Genomic DNA, 8,542 nt, shown 5'->3' on the forward strand with positions numbered 1-8,542 from the left:
AAATTAAGGCTGCTGATTGGTAACCATTTGACTTCACAAATGAAGACGCAACACCTTTCTGTAGTGTCTCTTAAAATGGTGACGACATTGTTAGACTCCCCATTATTATTATTTTAAAAAAATCAAAATCAGGGAAACAAATGCTGCAAACATTTTACTTTCTAAGAAGCTTCTACTCTGTTTTTCTGCCTTTCTTGTTGCTGATAGAATTATTCTGATGGTCTATAAAATTCAGTTTTCTAATTTCCCTTCAGATATTTCATATATCTAGTATCAGAAAAGTTCAAAATCATTGATGGGCATAACACTTCCAAATAGTAGTTAACAAGCACTTTCTATACGGAAGTCACTTGCAAGTCCTCCAACTGAAGGTCAGTTCGAAGAACTGAAAGTTCATTATGGAATCATATAGATAGGAATTTTCTTTACTATAGTTAGAGAATGCCAACCAGATATTTTGTTGACTGACATTCAGGAAAGGGGATTCTGAGAATCCAAAGATGCCAACAGGTATTTATGTATGTTTTAAACCAATTAAACTTGTAAAATTTCTGTTGTTGTTGAATCCCAAGTACCTGAAGCACTGACCAGGACTTAATAGGGTCAATTTCATGATGTTTTTGTGTTTGTGTTTTTGTTTTGTTTTGTTTTTGCATACCAAAGGAGTAATGACTTGTCCCATTAATCTTCTCTTAGAACTTCATATTTAGATCTCATATTTGATCATAGACAGTTTACCATTGAAATATCACAGGTCCATACAATTCTGAACTTGCAGGAGTGCTTACCTTTAAGTTACCTGTGTCTGTGTAGGAACATTTAATGGTGTCTACTTGGTTTTTCTGAGGTGCGTTTTATATTTCAATCAATTTTGAAGTATTCAATCTAGAAATTGTTCTTTAAAAACTAAATGTTTATTACTTAGATTTCATTTCATTTTATCTCATTTATATATATCCTTAACAAATTAATTTTTCAATTCACAAAAATACTTATAAAAATTCACGAAAGTATTTTATATTATTTGTCAGATGAATAAATAAGTATATACTACATTTGACTGAGAAACAATGTCTTGCCTAATTGTGTTTTTAGCCATAAAAACCTAGGAAATACCATGCAGTACATACGCATGGTCAAGAAGTTTCTATGCTCAAACACAAAGAGCAATGGCAACAAATAGACAAATGAGACCTAATTAAACACAGGAGCTTCTGAACAGCAAAAGAAAACATCAATAGTGTGACCTGAAAACAAGGAAAATGTGAAAATGTTTTTGCAATCTACCCATCTGACAAGAAACATATATTTAGAATCTACAGAGGACTTAAACAAATTCACAAGATAAAAGAAATCAGCCGCATAAAAAAAGTGGACCAAAAATATATTCACACACTTTTCAAAAGAAAACATTTATGCAGTCAAGAAACATATAAAAATAACTCATTATTGGTCATTGGAGAAATGCAAATCAAAACCATATTGAGATACCACCTCACCTCCCTTAGAATGTCGATAATTACAAAAATCAAAAGACAAGAGATGCTGGAGAAGATATGGAGACATAGGAAACGCTTTACATTGTCGGTGGGAGTGTGTATTATTTCCACCACTGAAGACAGTGTGGCAATTCGTCAAGGATCCAAATATAGAAATACAATTTGATCTAACAATACCATTACTGGGTATATACCCAAAGGTTTATAAATCATTTTATTATAAAGACACGGCTATATGTTCATTGTAGCCGTGTTTACAAGAGGAGAAACTTGAAACTAACCCAAATGCCCATTAGTGATAGACTAGATAAAGACAATGTTACACATATATACCATGGAATACTATGCAACCATCAAAAAGAATGAGTTCATGTTTTTTGCAGGGATAAGGATAAAACTGGAAACAATGATTCTCAGCAAACAGACACAACACTGCGTATGCTCACTCATAAGTGGGTGTTCAACACTGAGAACATATCGACACTCGGAGGGGAACATCACACACTGTGGCCTGCAGGTTTAAGGGGTTAGGAAAGAAATAGAAAAAGGTGACGGGATTGGGAAGCGATAGCAAGAGGAATATTATCTAATACAGATGATAGGGTGAGGGATGCAGAAATCAACCACCATACCATGTGTATTAGTAACCATGGGAACAGCAAGGCTTGGGCCTGGAATTTCCTGGAGACATGATAACCTGAATGTCAATGACTGACATGTACTTTCACTAATGGGCTGTGGTACCATCTTACCTATTCATTTTCCCTCATTACTCAGGTGAGAATCAAGGCATAAAGTGGGCACATTGGTGACATCGCCCGGGCACTGGGATTATGTCAGACGCCAGGGAGGGGGAAGCCACCAGCAAAGACCCCACATCAGGGACCAGGATTGTGTAGCAACTTCTTTTGACCACCACCCTTGCCCCTGCAGCCTGACTCATCACCTAAATTTATATCTATGTTGGAGAATGGAAGGGACAGTCTTAGAAGAAGACACACAAAACCCTGCCATCTAAAGACAAACCAAGCTATCATTGTGGTGTTTATTTCTAGTATTTTGTCTGTTTTGTTAATTTCATAGTCCTGCTACATAGCAGTGATTTCTGCGCACGCTCCCTGCACTCTACGATCTTCCTCTGGTGAGGAGGATCCTGTAATGAAAAGAAAAGTGCAGGCTGATCAGCTGTGGACCTGGGTATACGTGGGGCTCACCCATATCTTGTCTGGCCCTCACAGCATGTGCACATTGGCTCCTTATTTCCATCTACCTATGACATCTGCATCCCTCTTGAAACTACCTGTGCCTGCTTGTATGTAGATCTCCCACTACCCAAGTGTGTGTCTCTAGACAGATTTGTGTAACCTCCTACTTGCAAAATAGGGATCCTGCTAGGAACTGCCATCGGGACTCCTGCAAAGGTTAAGTGGGAGTGGTTAACCAAAGCCTAGGTGAGCCATGGAGACCCTCTGAACATTCACAAAATATTAATTTTTTATTATCAACTGCTGCCTAATTGTCTTCTAGGATCAACCAACATATGCACTCAACTACTTTGATCTTGTTAATTTTCATTTCTATTTTCAGCACTGAAGATATATACTTCATTGAAAGTCACTATAAATAACCTGCTAAGGTTGTTTAGATTTTCAATAAGTCTTTATTAAGGCCTCAAGGGCCAGGCCAATCACAGACTAACCTCAGCCTTTGCAGCCTCAGGAAGAATAATAAAGTCCATTCCATCAGTGATATTCTGGGGCCCACAATCTCTAGTGGCCAGCTGAAACCAGAAACGACTTTCCTGATATTGGCTTTAGTCTCCTCCAAGACCCCACTGCTTCAGCCTGAGAGAGCCTCAACCTACTAGAGGATGGTGTCATCTGTGTTCCCCACAGGGTGTCCTGAAAGTTGCTGAGATGTAGCAGTATGAGTCTGCCCAGAATTCTGCCACCCTCTCACTCATTTTCTCTGGCCCTGGCTTCTGCCTCCTACCTGCTGGCCATCTGGTTCTGAAATGTGCCCATTCCACTTCACCGACTCCTGAGTCTACCTTTTGTGAGGCACACTCGTAGATATCTGAAAAACTTGAGAAAAATTTTTTCAGCATACATTGAAGAGGTGAGGAAGGTCGCGATGAAGACATACCCATTGTTGAGTTAAAACACAGACAAAACAAAAAGGAGGGAAACTAAATTGAAACAGACAAAATCAATGACTAAAACTGAAACTCTGTTCTTCAGCATCCTGGAGTGATGATGCAGTCATGAGGGAGGACCCCTGCCAGGGTCATTTCCCTCCCAGAAAGATGGAGTCAGATCTCACTAAACTTCACAGACTGAGATTGAGGACTCAGGATTTGAATTTTATTGGGCACGCTGGTGGTGATCTGGTCCCCTCCAGAAGGCAGTGGCCTATCGGGCCCTGGAAAATCTCAGGAGACACCTGCTGCATAGTCCCTAATTAGTCCAGGGGAGCTTAGAAGGAGTGTGGTCCTCTACGGATGGCGATCTTCCTGGGGTTCCCAAATGTTACATCCAATCGAGTTAGATGAAAAGCACCACACTGAGTTTCAATTAGGAGTCATTTATTGCTGGCAACTGAGAGGTGGCTCACATTCTAAAATCTCTCGGCCCTGACAAGGGGGTGTGATTTGCTTCTATATCTATTCTAGAAGAGTGGGGAGGGCTAGTCTAGCTGAAGCAGAATTTTACAGAAGTAGAACAAGCAAGTTAGAAGAGGAAGCTGGTAACCAGGGGGCTGGAGGTTCCCATAGTTGTTGGTTACCAAAGGGGGTGGGTATTCACAATAGTTAGGGGACTTGCCAAGCAGAATGCGGTTGCAATGGTTACAAAGTTCTGGTTACAGCGTGATTCACCTGTGCACCCAAAGGAGAGAACTGCAGGCAGGGAGAAGCTAAGATGAAGTCTGTCTGATTAACTTCATTGGATGTTTAACAATGAGAACATATGGGCACAGAGAGGTGAACATAACACACGGGGGTCTTTTGGGGGGTGAGGGCATAGGGAAGGTACACTGAGGAGTGGGGAGGTTGGGAAGGTTTAACACTGAAAAAAACATCTGATGTAGGTAACAGCGGGCGATGGAGATAGAAAAAAACCATGGCATGTTGGAATCATCATGCAAGATCTGCACATGTACCCCAGAACTTAAAATACAATTAAAAATAAAAACAGGTTCTGCATCTTATAAGTAGGAATCCCTAAGACGGAACAAATCCAATTAACATCCCCTCATAATTTTGTATAATCATTCAACAGTGTATGTAAGTTGCTAGTATTTAATTTACCATCGGAGGTCTTACTGACCAGGCAGTTAGTATCTATCCAAGATACATCCAGAGTGAGTATATTTGTAGTTTCTCAGGTGCAATGAGTAAACCTCCTCAATGTGCATTCTCTACATGACAGAGGAATACAACTTTAAAAGCACAGGCTATATGGAGCTACCAGTAAAATCGTATACATAAAATTAGTATATCTTGAAATTGCAAATATTTTTTCTACTGGGAGGTAAACCTTGATTTCCAAAACACTGACACATGGTAAGACTGTTTAGCATTCCTTAAAGATGCACATATTTTCCAATGAAATTGGGAAGCCAGCTTTTCATTAGTAATAGCTGTTAGGGTAAATGCAAATTTTCCCGTGTTCTTTTCTGCCAGAGAAGTTGTACGAAAATATTGTTTTAGGTCAATGAAAATTATAGGCCAGTCCTAAAAAATCACTGTGTGGATTCTGAGCTGCAGAAGCCCCAAAGGTTACAATTTAGTGTTAATAGCACATAAGTTATGCAAAGTCTCCTCTTGCCAGGTTTTTTAGGGATGATGAAAATGGTCGAGTTCCAAGGACTTGCTGAAGTTGAATATGTCTGGTCAGAAATTGTTCAGTCACTAATTCATGGACTATCAATAATTTATTCCCCTTCTGGAGTCATTGTTCTTCCCAGACAGGATCTTGAGATGGGCACATGATGGTAGGGTAGAAATAACAACGGTGGCCTTTTTTAGAAAGAGGTCTGCAGAGTGACAACTGTTGGGCTACTGGATCCCATCCCCAAAGCTTAACAGGGATGTTCATGATGAGAGGTTGTATCAATGACTTTCTCCCTTCTGGATAACAGCACACCAGGAGGTGTGTGCTCTAATTTGTTATATGTGCTTCCCCAATGCCAACGATCTTTTGTTCCTAAGTGACATGAGGCCACGTTATCAGCCAGTTTTGAACACTGATAATTGAAATAATCACTCCTGTGTCCAGAAAGCCAGTCACATTTTTATTTCCAATTTTTTTTTTACTTTTGTTGCCTTTTAATGCTGTGATACTTAAATGTTAAATCAGCATTTTCATGTGATCTGAAGTATTTCAATTACATATGAGCATTCATTGTTTTTTGCAAAAACTCAGTATTAGGTATAGTTACATACTACTGCAGTAACATTCCTCTGCTGTACAAATTAAACAATTGAAAAGACATGAGCATTCTAAGAATTATATACAAAAGAAACCTGTAAGCAGTGTTGAAATGAAATGCAAGGTGTCATTGCTAGCTCTACTGTTTTAAAATATCTTCAAAAAGTAAAATTAACAAATACTCTTCAACATATCCAGGTTTACAAGTCTCAAGAAAATCAAATGTCAAAAATTCTAGAAAGCTGTGAAAAGCATATATCCATTTTCCTTATGACCTTATGAGGCTTCTTCACACTTTTAAGAAGTTGCTAAGTTTCAGTATCAATTTATTCGCATGTCAACTTTATCTGCCCCGAAACTCCCATTTTTGGATACAGTTCCCCTCTGATTTCAGATAAAGCTCTGCGTGATCGTCCTTCAGTGAAGGCGCGCGATCTGACACAGGGATGCCAGGTGTGCGCATGCCACACTGCACTCAGATCGCCAGCAAAGATGGGTGTAAAAAAGCAAAGATAGGTCTAATCTGATCGTATCAATGCCCTCTTCCCTAAACCACACTCTCATCCATACATTTGCCTTCATGAACCCAGCCGTGTTCAGAACTCCCGCAGCACACGGAGTCTTTGAATTCTGAAATGACACAAAGATCAAGAGAAAGCCCACATGTGCCCTAGTGTGCAAGCAGCAGCAGCAGCTATGATCTCCAACCTGGACTGAAAAACAAAAGGGTAAAATGAAAAACCGTTCACTTAACAGTAGATTAGCAGTAATGTTCCTCATGAATCAATAAGAGTGCCTGATGCTGAATAGCTAACAGCAAAGGCTGAATTTGGATTTAATATAGATGTTTACTGGAGATTAAGCTTCTTGCTGAGCTGGTCTCTTCAAATCCCTGATCTGTTTAACTAAATAGGTCTTCTCGTCATTAAACTGCTCATCCTCCGTCCTGTCATTCTGAAACTTGCTGAGGGACTCTATGAGTTTGGTCTGGTTCTTGAGGAGGATGTCTCGGATGGGCTGTGTCTTGTTAGGATTGGCTACAAACACCTTAAAAACGTGAAAGGCCTCAAACTGGATGTTGCGACTTTTGTCTCGCAGCAGGTTCATCATTAACTTGAGGTTCTCAGGTTTACTGATGTATTTTGTCATAATTGTGAAGTTGTGTCTGTCTAGTAGTAGTTCACCGAGAAGCTTGAGTGACTGTCTTTTTGTCACATAATTTTCTGAATGAAGTAACTTCTCATATTCACTCAAAAATCTATCATAATGCTGTTCCAAAAATTCTGCACTGAGCAATTTATGTCTTGTAAGTAAATCCTTGAATGTGGCAAATGCATCTGAAGCTATGTCAAACGTTGACATTTCGACATATCTGAAGAAATCAGAAACCTGTTCTGACCACAAAATGATTTTTGCAAGTGGTTCATGTCTGATGCATTCTCTTAACATTATTCCACAATTTAAAGCTATTTCTGGAGATTCATACCCTTTCAATAACACGAACAAAATATTCTGTTGGGTGCAGATGTATTCAACAGTAGGAGTTCTTGTACCAATTTGTCTTCTGAGAACATTGTTGAAAATTTGAGCCACGTCTTTTTTGCCCTCAAAGTCAACGAGCTGTAAATCAGCTACCAGGGTGCTAAGAAGCCCACTATTATAGAGTTCGTGAGCAAGCTGGGCCACTGCTTCTGTCTGAGGCTCTTTTTCATTTGTGCCATACAGAATTTCTTTCATGGCAACCAGATTTTTGGAAACTTCTTCTGTAGCCTTTTCTGCTTTTTTGTCAGAAATGTCTTGCTCTTCCAGAACGGCCATGCTTTCCTTCAGATCCTTCACAGTGTCTGCTGGAGATTTGTGAGACTTCCCGAACGGGAACCGCATGACGGCAGGGGCAGGGGCTCCGCTGCACTCCGCCTGTGCTACGGGGCTGGGCTGGGCGTTCCCTTCTCTGCCTCCGCGTCGTCGCCGTCCCCGTCCTCGGCTGCCGCCGCCTCGGGCTGCTCGTTCGGTGTCCGCGGCGTGGCTCGGACGCTGGGCCCCTCCGTTGTCTTCCGCCCGCTCCTGCTTCAGGCGACGGGCTCCTGCGGCGGCCGCGGTGCTGCGCTCACTCGGCTGCGGCTGCTGCTGCGGGACTCGACGCCGCCTTAGTCCTCGCCTGTGCCCCCGCCCCGGCCCCTGAAGGCTCCGTGTCTCCCAGGCCGCGCCGCTCCCCGAGCCCCGCGCCCCACTCGCGGCCCGAGCCCGGCTTTGACGTGCGCGCTGCGCAGCCGCCGAGGACGCGAACTTTATTTCCAGTTTTTAAGGTAACGGTGGGTCTCTGATCAATGATTATTTGATTCCAATAAACTCCTGTGGCCTCTGTGATTCCAAAAATTCCCTTACCGCCCCCCCCCCTTTTTTTTTTTTTTTTTTTGGCATTAGGAAAGCAGTATGGTAAGATCAGAAACTTAGCTATCTTTGACCCAGGCGGAAGAATATACAATCATTTGCATTCCATCAGCACAAGTACTTCATTTTGATAATCCCTCTCCATAACGTCTGTGAGCTCCTTAATTCCTTCTCTGGATAGGGTAGACGATCCTGGGCTTAATCCCACTGCTCCCAAAGGCA

General features: G+C 41.4%; 1 pseudogene across 1 annotated transcript; it reads right to left on the reverse strand.

Annotated features, from left to right (window-relative positions):
* Positions 1 to 5,801: 5,801 nt before the first annotated feature.
* Positions 5,802 to 8,184, reverse strand: LOC118148429 (calcium-binding protein 39 pseudogene; annotated as a pseudogene). The gene has a single exon (XR_013528220.1). The product of XR_013528220.1 is annotated as a calcium-binding protein 39 pseudogene (transcript).
* Positions 8,185 to 8,542: the final 358 nt, after the last annotated feature.

The sequence above is a fragment of the Callithrix jacchus genome, chromosome 16 (genome assembly GCF_049354715.1).
Source record: "Callithrix jacchus isolate 240 chromosome 16, calJac240_pri, whole genome shotgun sequence".
Lineage (NCBI taxonomy): Eukaryota > Metazoa > Chordata > Mammalia > Primates > Cebidae > Callithrix > Callithrix jacchus.